This window comes from Aegilops tauschii, chromosome 6 (assembly GCF_002575655.3).
Source record: "Aegilops tauschii subsp. strangulata cultivar AL8/78 chromosome 6, Aet v6.0, whole genome shotgun sequence".
Taxonomy (NCBI): Eukaryota; Viridiplantae; Streptophyta; class Magnoliopsida; order Poales; family Poaceae; genus Aegilops; species Aegilops tauschii.
In genome coordinates, this window is record NC_053040.3 from 455,246,504 (window position 1) to 455,255,791 (window position 9,288).

The following is a 9,288-nucleotide window of genomic DNA, read 5'->3' on the forward strand; positions in this document are numbered from 1 at the left end:
GGGGAGGCGCGCCTGCCTGATGGTTGGTCCAGCTTTATGGAGTACATCCTCCTCGGCGCACTCAGAATAGTCCCACGCCATCTCACAGAGCTCACTCTCGTCACGGTCATCTTCGATGGGAATATGGAGTGGCGCTAACGAAGGGGAAGATGGTTGCTGCCCAACAGGAGTGGGCCCACTGATGGGAAGATGAAGTGACGCCGACTAGGAGGAAGATGGAGTGGTGCACGTGAAGGGGGGGTGGCGCCAGTGCCGACGAAAGGGAAGGTAGGTGCCGCCTAGCAGGAATATAGCCATGAACGAGCACTCTCCGGCAGGAAACATGGGCGGAATTGTCGCGCGTGGGTGCAAATGCGGCGACGACCATTAGTGCACGCTCTTCCCGATGGAGAAGCAATCCCTTCATCAGTAGGAGTTGAATGACAGTCTTGCGGATAGCTGCGCGATTGACAGGACTGGGTGCAGGAGTAAGAAAAACGGGTTGAGACTTCCCTCTCGTGTTGACGGTTTGGTTTGGGGAGCGCTCCATATTAACATTCCCATCCTCTAAATATGGAGGCTTGCGAGGGCTATCTGAAGTGCGGTTGAAAAAATTTGTAGGCCGAGACTGATATATCCACTTTTCTAGACCGGCTTTTGAGATGGTCAAATTGGTGGTTATTATAGCGATTTGGGGGATACAGCGTCTCTCCTATAGTTGCTCTTACTAGGCATCCCATTGCATTCATCTCCTCAAGAGCGAGTAGCCTTTTTCTTCCTGGATTTTTGTGTAGTCTCTGATTACATATAGGGAAATGAGTAACCGGATTCGTACCATTTCTTATGATTATTGACCATAAATGACACTCAGGGATAATGACTATCCATTAAGGCATCAACAATTTGAGAATTTTATACATTGTAAAGTTGATCTGTCCAATGACGGCAGGCCTGATGTCATGTTATTGCTCAAATCCACGCGTACATCATTTTTTGAATAATAGCCAATTCCCCAGCCTAAGAATGAGGCCCTTAAGGTTTTACATTTTTCTTGAAATGCGTAAACATTTGGACTTTGCTAACTTCCAACTGTTCAGAAGTTAAGCAATATAATAGATCAATACACCTCCCCTAATCGCTTTTTAATTGCACATGCAGCCACGCGCATGCATACTTCCTCTCCCTGTCGCATGCAGACTCCCTCTTTGGACATTAGCTGCATGCAGAAAAAACGAAAAAGCTGATGTCAGCAAAATTCTATCTAAAAATAAAATTCAAAATGTTTTGTAGCTCAAACCGTCGGTCAAATTAAAAAATCGTTTTCACATAAAAGATTCGTTGTGACGACACCTTCGAAACTAGATCCCATGTTGGTATGTTTCCACGACTTTTTTTTCAGATAAAAAGTTATCACGCCTATGCAACGTAAGTTATCACGATTGTGATACATAAATTATCAGGTTGTTTATACAGAAATTTATTGAGCATGAAAATGGTTCCTTTAAATTTTCTCTTCACATGCACATGCATGCATGCATGCATTAGAGGTAGAGAAAAAAAAGTTGATGTCATCCTAGATTCTGCTCTCTTTTCAAACTTCAAAATGTTTATAGCTCAAATCGTCGATAAAAAACCCGTTGTCACATAGAAAATGCGCCGCGACGAGACCTATAGAACTAAATCCCATGTTGGTATGTTCTGATGACCTTTTTTCCGTGCAAATAATCCCCTGCCCGAGCTAAGTAAGTTATCAGCTCCGATGTGTGTGTATTATCATGCTGCTTACACATGAGTTACCGTGGTATGCTTTCAACAACTTTTTTACCGGCCAAAGTTACCGCAGTGTTTATATGTGAGTTATCAAGTCTACGGTGCATATATTACCTTTCTATTTATGCATAGGTTATCGGGAGAGGGTATGTTTCCAAACAACTTCCTCACCTCCCCCCACCGGCCCGCCCCGGGTCAAAGTTACTGTGGTGTTTGTGCGTGCGTTATCATGTATACGGTGCCTATAATACCATGCTATTTACACGGAAGTTATCAGAGCTATGCTTTTCAAACAACCCACCCGGGTCAAAGTTACCGTGGTGTTTGTGTGTGAGTTATCAGGTCTGTTGTGCATATATTACCATGCTTTTTATACAAAATTTATAATGCTATTTTTCAACAACCCCTCCCCCCCCCCCCCCCCAAGTCAAAAATAGTTACTATGTGTGGGCTAAGTAAGTTATCAACACTGTTGTGCGTATACTACCATGCTAGTACACATGAGTTACCAGGGGAGGGCGGTTCAACAACTTTTTTCCCTGGTCAAAAAGTGATCACACCCCGGCTAAGTAAATTATCAACTCTGATGTGCGCATATTACCATGTTATTTTTTCATATAGGTTACCCTTGTATGTTTGACAACAATTTTTTTCTTGGGTCAAAAAGTTATCACGGTGTTTATGCGTGAATTATCAGCCATGCTGTGAGTGTACTACCATGCATTTACATGAAAGTTACCGGGGTATATTCTCAACAACTCACCCATCCCGGGGTATGTTTTCAAAAAAAATCCCCTCGGATAGCACACAAATTATGCGTAAGTTATCATGCTATTTGCACACAAATTATCCGGAGGGAGGGGGTATGTATTCAACACCCCTCGAGTCATATGTTACCACGGTGTTTGTACATAGTTTATCAGCCCCGATGTGCGTAAATTATATTATTGACACAGAAGTTATCTAGGGCAAGGGAAGGGTATGTTTTCAACAATTCCTTTTCCCCTCGTTCAAAAGTTACCAATGTGTTTGTTCATAGGTTATCAGCTCCGCTGTGTGTAAATTTTCATGCTATTTGCACATAAGTTATCAAGAGGGATACGTTTTCAATTATTCTTTTTCCCCTCGGATAGAAGTTACCGCAGTGTTTATACATAAGTTATCAGCTTTGCTGTGTGTAAATTATCATGCTATTTGGAAAGAGTTGGGGGGGGGGGGGGGGTATGTTTTCACCAACACCCCAGCGAGTCATAAGTTACCGTGGTGTTTCTATAGGTTATCAGCTTCGTTCTGCGTAAATTATCATTGCTATTTTCACACAAGTTATCAGGCGGTTGTTTTTCAACAACTCCCTGGTGAGACACAGGTTATCAGCTCCATTGTGCATAAATTATCACTTATTTGGACATAAGTTATCGGGGGGGGGGGGGGGGGGGGGTATGTATTCAACAGTTATTTCCCCCAGACAAAAGTTACCGCAGTGTTTGTACATATGTTATCAGCTTCATTGTGCTTAAAAATATCACATTGTTTACACATAAGTAATGGAGAGGGGGTATGTTTCCAACAATTCTTCTTCCCTTGGTCAAAAGTTACAGGGTGTTTGTACGAAAGTTTCGGCTCCGTTCTACATATATTATCGTGCTATTTCCAGAGAAATTATCGCGAGGGGGCGGGGGGGTATTTTTACACGGGCATTTATGCGTGAGTGATCAAGTTCTGTGATGCGTGTATTACATGTTATTTATTTGGAAGTTACGGGAGGGATGTTTTCCGTGTCTAAATTTACTACAGTACTATATGTAAGTTATCATTTCTGCGGTGTGTAAGTTACCATGATATTTACACAGAAGATATCAAGGTATGTCTCAGTAATTTTTCCCAAGTAGAAGTTACCACAGACCATCATACACCTGCTAAAAACATATATGTCTCCATTGAAAAATTCAACATGGTAATTTTAGCAATAGCAAGTGTGATAAATATATCATTAGCACCCTGATAAATATAGCATTAGCACCATGATAATTACATAAGAGTCGTGTTGGTAATCGGAACAGTGGAAGATTCAGTGAAAGACGCTACATCAATTGTTGTAGAACAAAAATTGTGAGCCACGATGGCAAAGGGAGTGGTGACGGACGCACTCGTCGACAACGTGGTCTGGTGGGGCACGCGATGAAGCTTCAGAATTCTCTTTGTGAATGCACCTATGCGCACCTTGACACCCATGTTGTATCTTGTGTGAACCTTCCTTTTTGTCTGTCTGATCTTGCTAAGAAATCTGCAATCACTTCAAGTCCATTATCCTGTTTTGACAAAAGTCTGAAACTAGTAGCAACATGTTTAAGCTTCAGATTTGAGAGTCAAGTCAGGAGAGTGCCAGAAACATATGGAGGAGACGAGTGTCAAACAACAATCACCCTCGTCCCAGAAATTCCATGGAGAAAATTTCGAGTAGTTACCAGTTGCAACCTAGCTCACAAGGTGATGCGTGTTAACAGTACTGAAGAAATATAAAAGTAGTTAACCACCAGCAGAAACACGAAGCTATTAGTCCGACTGAAAGAGGACCAGGAGCAGGAGATCAACAAGGAGAGAAGGGAGGAAACAAAGGACAGCAATGGCGAGTGTCGAAGGAGACATGAAGCTGTTGGGCCTACGGCTGAGCCCGTTCATTGCACGTGTGCGCATGGCGCTGGACGCCAAGGGCGTGGGCTACAAGTATGTCGAGCAGGACCTGGCTGCCAAGATTCGACGAGTACTTGTTCATACCGTCTACATTCCCATTCTTCCATAATAGATCAGGTAATAACCGACCATACATGAGCTCCAGTGAATGTAGAACTAAAGCCAGTAAAAATATCACTACAATCTTTCCTTTCCCGGAGGCAATGGCATGCAGTCCAGCCAAGATCCCAAAATACAAAAAACAGAAGTGCAGCAAAAACAACATGTTTCCATTAATCACTGTCAAACTCATTTCTACCAAGTGATAGTCCAGCGCCGTCTCATTTCTAGACAAAAGTGCAACTCAGAAAGTCGGCCGGCATTTCACCAAAAAGCACACACATAATTCACCCAAAATTTGAGATGATACGAGATGGAGCCTACAATAATCTAGTCTTTACATAGGCATAACAATGTGCATGCGGGAGCAGGTACAAGAACGAATAAACCATGCCAGCAGCAGTGATTTTGAATGTTGAAGAGGGGCAAGATGGGAAGCACTAGTGATTACCAGGAACTTGTGGTAGACGAACGCCCTGGGCTCCCACGAGACGAACTCCGTCCACTGCGCACCCCGCTCGCCCGGCCCCTCGCGGACAAGAACAGAGACAACCGTCGGGATCAGATCAGCTAGCATCGGATCGAAGAACAGCAGATACTAGTGCATCGGAACCACACACACACTCACCTCAGGTCGCGGCGGGCGCGCGCGGGGCGGGAGGAGTCGCCGGATTCAGATGCGGCCTCGTCGTCGCCGGATGACTCGGTCTCAGCGCCGGCGGTGGGGAGGGGAGGAGACGGGGAGCGGGCCGGCCAGGCGGACGGGATGGTCGCGCTCCTGGAGGAGGCCTTCGAAGAGTGCTCGGACGGCGGCGGCTTCTTCCGCGGCGGCCGGGTTGGGAGGACGCTGTGTGGGGATTCGAAGAAGAGAGACGGACGAAGCAGTTTTTTCACTAGGCGGTGGCAAGGCTTGTAAATATCAGTGAACTACATGTTTCAGTGCGCGATGGTCGTACGATCTATAACCGACGGCATCCAGAGCGTTCGCATCTGTTGCAAAAATCCAGCCGACTGGAAATTAGCTTTGTCGTAAACATTTTATTCTAAATGTCACGACCGTTTTTTTGAATGGTACGAAACATTTTTTTAAACTACGTGAAGACAATGCACATTGTGTAAACATTTTTTGGATGATACAAAACATTTTTTTAACCATGCGGACATACTTTTACATTGTATAAACATTTTTTTTGAATGGTACAACTCCTTTTATATATCATCTGAACATTATTTACATTGTATGAGTATTTTTCAAAAATATCATGAACATATGTTTGAAACGTGGGACATCTTTTAAATGTCACAAATATTTTCTTTAATGCTATCAAAAAATTAGAGTTGCGCTCACATTCTTCTACACTGCATGAACATTTTTAAACATGAGATTGGCATTTTTTAAAACTTACTAAAATATATTTCATTTTAGAAATATAAATAGAAGTAATAAAAAATAAGGTGCGCCAGGCAGCCCATGCTCCTTCTGTGCATGGCCGGCACATTAGGGCGTGTATAATGGTTGATATCATAGTCTTATTTTAAATCTTGCATGTAATTTAGAGATGACAATAAAACATGTATACAATGGGTTATCTCTTAACCTTATCTAAGATAACTATCTATTCCTAAAATCATGGTGACACATATTGGGCTAAGAGAAAATAAGTCTTTTCTTATGGATTCTCTCTCCTCCACCTCAGCAATTATCCTACGTGGAACACCTAAGATAGCACAATTGTACATGCCTTAGAGCGTCCTTGAGGCGAGGGGTTCTTTCCTCTCGCATAAAACGCGACAAAGACGCGTCCATGTAGCACGCCACAGTTTACAATGTAGGACTTTGGTTTTCTCCACAAAACATATTTTTTGTTTTCCCCTTTTCATGTACATTTCAAAAATATTTTAAAAAATATTAGGAAAATATTTTATTGCAGTAAGTTTACAAAAATTCTTTACCACGTACTGAAATGTTCATTGGAATTTTTAAAAAAGTACTGTGTGTTCAAATATGTTCATGCTTTTAAGAAAAAATGCTTGTGTAATTCAAAATATTCAAGCATTTATAATAGTGTTAATTGTGCATTAAATATGTTCATCATATACTAAAGAATAGTCATCATGTATTTAAAAAAAGATCACATATTTATATAATATTCATGTAGTTAAAGAAAAATGTTTCACCTATTTTACTAAATATGTTCCTACAACTTTTAAAAGTGTTCATGTCTTTTAAAATATTCATGTAATTTTAAGAAGTGGTCATTCATTTCTGAAACGTCTTCATCTAATATAAAACTCTTTCGTTTATTTATATGAAATAGAAAAATAGAAAGAGGGAAAAAGAGAGATAAAAACAGAAAAAAAATTAAAATAGTAAAATGATAAGGAAAAATAAAAGGCATAACATTAAAACTAGAGAAACATGGTCTGTTGGAAACCCCAAGTTAACCGACTAAAGCCCTGATTAAAAAAATCCTAAGAAACACATCGTCCCTGTACGCTATTGTCTTACAACCATTGTCAGGGCGCTAGAGGCGAGTACGGCGTATATCTTGCAGCAAGAGAGATATAGCCTGCGTGATAAAAGTTAGCCCAAGGCGTGACATAAGGTTTTTTGTGGGTGGTCCTACAAAGTTGGTGTGCATAACACACTAATTAGATGATTCCCCGCGCGTTAAAAGGGTGCCATTCTAAAAAAGTGAAATATCAACTATATAGATATACTTGAAATGCTAAACACATATATCGTGTCGATGAGAGCACAAAATTCAGTGCAACAAAATTAACTGATAACTTACATGCATGAATAGGTGATATGACATGGCAGCACTGCATGGACATACTAATGCAAAAATGTAACGTATAACTTACATGTATGGCTTGCTGATGTGCCATGATTGTATGTAGGAAAAATAGGTAGTGTTGTAGCTATTTAGCAATAAAGAAAGAGTATTTCTAAAATAGGTGATGGATCTACTATATAGGTATGCTATTCCCCAAGCGCCCAATATATCTATATATACCATGTATATGAGAGCACAAAACGTAATGCAAAATATTAACCAGTGAGTTACCTGCATTAACTCATGATTTTGCAGTGCTGCATGGATATGTTAACCCAAAAAATCTAACTTATATAACTTACATGCATGACATGCTGACATGGCAAGATTGCATGGCTATGAAAAATAGATGGTGGGCTATGTCTTAATTAAGTCCAATGTGATTTAAAATCCACTTAGAATCTACTAATGCATGTTGCATGCTAAGGATTCTCATGCATAGATCAGACGGATGCTAATGGATCTAAATAGTAAATCTGAAGGCAATAACAACTTTGATGGTGTGGAAGCATGCATGTTGAGATAATTAGAAGTACCAGGGATCAATCTCTTAGGTATATAGGAAACTACACATAGACAAAAATATCAGAGTCATGAAAGAAGATCTTGTGTGATAATAATAAGAGGATCTGGCGGTCAGGATCCATCATAGAAATATACACTTCTGACACTTAGGCTTGCCCAAAAAATGGACCAGGTTAGGCTGGTCATCGGCTAGCCTGGCCAGCCTGCAAGGCCTCTGGCAGCCTTCCTAGACTACCTTGCTGGTGACAACTGTCTCCTAGCTACTCCCTCCATCCCACAATATAAGATGTTTTTGCAAGCCAGCTGGCTTGCAAAAAGTCTTATGTTGTGGGACGGAGGGAGTACCTATCAAATTATATCCATGGAGTGGTGTTATTTCAATTTTTCCTACCTTCTTACCACGAGCAGTGTGCCATCCGGTGGGCTCCACAATATTTGTGTCTTGCAAATGGGGCCAGCCTAAAAATCAATGGCACATGGGTTGCGTATGTGAGCATATACTAGAACTCAGCCGTCAATTACAAAAACCCTATTGTGACACATAAATATTTATGTTGTCCTCTTTATGTTTGGTATATATGGCATTGAACTATGATAAATGGGTTGATGGTTCCATGCGTACAAATTCATCAATCCTATTAACTCATGAAAAAACTAGTACGTGTGACTTCTCGATTGTATGGAAATAAAAGGGCCAATCATATGCATAAAGCTGCACACGCATGCACGCGCACATGCACACACGCGCGTGCACACACATGAGGGTTACTCGTTTCGTTAAGTTTTTCAGAAGGGAATTCCTGATGGCTCGTTTATTTATGCTTGGGAGGCATCATCATAGGTCGAAGTGGTGGATTATATGAATTGAGTATTTTCAACATAGGTCATTCTTACAAAAAGTTGTATTGTTGCGAGTAGTACTTGTTGATTCTTTGAATAAGTCCACCTTAGTGACGGTAAAGAGGTGGTTTGGGTATGCCCACCAAGCGTTGCACAAGCATTCGAAGCTTCACCACTTTATCATATCACTCATTGTTTTCTACTGCAACTCTTCAAAGTGGAAACATATCACTTTAGAAAAGGTTTTGAATTTAGCAGCATTTTCTAATTGAGAAAATCTGGATAAAAACATGCACTGCTACTCTTGAAGGTAGACACGTGTCACTTCTGTTTCTGATCATCAAATAGTTGTGGGCATTATTCCATGAAGAATAAAACAACGGCGAAAATTGCACTGTAAATATTGGAGCGAAGACCATGTAAATACATCTTAGAGGATGATACACCAAATTCACACTATAACCCTCAATTTCTCAAGTATTTGGGTCAAGCAGCATCATCGGTCTTTGGTGGCTCGTTATTTAGGCTTGGTAGGCATCAACTT

At 41.0% G+C, this 9,288-nt stretch overlaps 1 long non-coding RNA gene across 1 annotated transcript; it reads right to left on the minus strand.

The window, feature by feature from the left end:
- Nucleotides 1-3,707: 3,707 nt before the first annotated feature.
- On the minus strand, nt 3,708-7,132 carry LOC120966616 (uncharacterized). Its single transcript, XR_005760724.2, has 2 exons — nt 4,991-7,132; nt 3,708-4,033 (listed from the first exon to the last, which is right to left on the minus strand). It is a non-coding gene; the product is annotated as an uncharacterized lncRNA (long non-coding RNA).
- Nucleotides 7,133-9,288: the final 2,156 nt, after the last annotated feature.